This window comes from Osmia lignaria, unplaced genomic scaffold (genome assembly GCF_051020975.1).
Source record: "Osmia lignaria lignaria isolate PbOS001 unplaced genomic scaffold, iyOsmLign1 scaffold0105, whole genome shotgun sequence".
Taxonomy (NCBI): Eukaryota; Metazoa; Arthropoda; class Insecta; order Hymenoptera; family Megachilidae; genus Osmia; species Osmia lignaria.
In genome coordinates this window covers 40,001-42,500 of record NW_027478246.1, presented here as the reverse complement: position 1 = coordinate 42,500, position 2,500 = coordinate 40,001, and positions in this window count along the sequence as shown.

Below are 2,500 nucleotides of genomic sequence, written 5' to 3'. Positions count from 1 at the left end.
AGGCACTTTGAAAGCAACACGCCGCTGGAACTTTGAAAAATTTCGGGGCAAAGCAATACGCGGCTGGGACTTTGAAATATTTCGGAGCGCACCTAAAGTTCGTTATTTTGGCTAAACGGAGCGAAAATCTGCATTTATACCATCACGGACGTTAGTTCAATAGCGTTTAACGATCGATCCACGGTACAGACTGCAAAAATATGATTGTTAAAATTTTCGACTAATCGGTTCTAAGAGGCGAAGCAATACGCCGCTGGGACTTTGAAATATTTCGGAGCGCACCTAAAGTTCGTTATTTTGGCTAAACGGAGCGAAAATCTGCATTTATACCATCACGGACGTTAGTTTAATAGCGTTTAACGATGGATCCACGGTACAGAATGCAAAAATATGATTGTTAAAATTTTCGACTAATCGGTTCTAAGAGGCGAAGCAATACGCCGCTGGGACTTTGAAATATTTCGGAGCGCACCTAAAGTTCGTTATTTTGGCTAAACGGAGCGAAAATCTGCATTTATACCATCACGGACGTTAGTTCAATAGCGTTTAACGATCGATCCACGGTACAGAATGCAAAAATATGATTGTTAAAATTTTCGACTAATCGGTTCTAAGAGGCGAAGCAATACGCCGCTGGGACTTTGAAATATTTCGGAGCGCACCTAAAGTTCGTTATTTTGGCTAAACGGAGCGAAAATCTGCATTTATACCATCACGGACGTTAGTTTAATAGCGTTTAACGATGGATCCACGGTACAGAATGCAAAAATATGATTGTTAAAATTTTCGACTAATCGGTTCTAAGAGGCGAAGCAATACGCCGCTGGGACTTTGAAATATTTCGGAGCGCACCTAAAGTTCGTTATTTTGGCTAAACGGAGCGAAAATCTGCATTTATACCATCACGGACGTTAGTTCAATAGCGTTTAACGATGGATCCACGGTACAGAATGCAAAAATATGATTGTTAAAATTTTCGACTAATCGGTTCTAAGAGGCGAAGCAATACGCCGCTGGGACTTTGAAATATTTCGGAGCGCACCTAAAGTTCGTTATTTTGGCTAAACGGAGCGAAAATCTGCATTTATACCATCACGGACGTTAGTTCAATAGCGTTTAACGATCGATCCACGGTACAGACTGCAAAAATATGATTGTTAAAATTTTCGACTAATCGGTTCTAAGAGGCGAAGCAATACGCCGCTGGGACTTTGAAATATTTCGGAGCGCACCTAAAGTTCGTTATTTTGGCTAAACGGAGCGAAAATCTGCATTTATACCATCACGGACGTTAGTTTAATAGCGTTTAACGATGGATCCACGGTACAGAATGCAAAAATATGATTGTTAAAATTTTCGACTAATCGGTTCTAAGAGGCGAAGCAATACGCCGCTGGGACTTTGAAATATTTCGGAGCGCACCTAAAGTTCGTTATTTTGGCTAAACGGAGCGAAAATCTGCATTTATACCATCACGGACGTTAGTTCAATAGCGTTTAACGATCGATCCACGGTACAGAATGCAAAAATATGATTGTTAAAATTTTCGACTAATCGGTTCTAAGAGGCGAAGCAATACGCCGCTGGGACTTTGAAATATTTCGGAGCGCACCTAAAGTTCGTTATTTTGGCTAAACGGAGCGAAAATCTGCATTTATACCATCACGGACGTTAGTTTAATAGCGTTTAACGATGGATCCACGGTACAGAATGCAAAAATATGATTGTTAAAATTTTCGACTAATCGGTTCTAAGAGGCGAAGCAATACGCCGCTGGGACTTTGAAATATTTCGGAGCGCACCTAAAGTTCGTTATTTTGGCTAAACGGAGCGAAAATCTGCATTTATACCATCACGGACGTTAGTTCAATAGCGTTTAACGATCGATCCACGGTACAGACTGCAAAAATATGATTGTTAAAATTTTCGACTAATCGGTTCTAAGAGGCGAAGCAATACGCCGCTGGGACTTTGAAATATTTCGGAGCGCACCTAAAGTTCGTTATTTTGGCTAAACGGAGCGAAAATCTGCATTTATACCATCACGGACGTTAGTTTAATAGCGTTTAACGATGGATCCACGGTACAGAATGCAAAAATATGATTGTTAAAATTTTCGACTAATCGGTTCTAAGAGGCGAAGCAATACGCCGCTGGGACTTTGAAATATTTCGGAGCGCACCTAAAGTTCGTTATTTTGGCTAAACGGAGCGAAAATCTGCATTTATACCATCACGGACGCTAGTTTAATAGCGTTTAACGATCGATCCACGGTACAGAATGCAAAAATATGATTGTTAAAATTTTCGACTAATCGGTTCTAAGAGGCGAAGCAATACGCCGCTGGGACTTTGAAATATTTCGGAGCGCACCTAAAGTTCGTTATTTTGGCTAAACGGAGCGAAAATCTGCATTTATACCATCACGGACGTTAGTTTAATAGCGTTTAACGATGGATCCACGGTACAGAATGCAAAAATATGATTGTTAAAATTTTCGA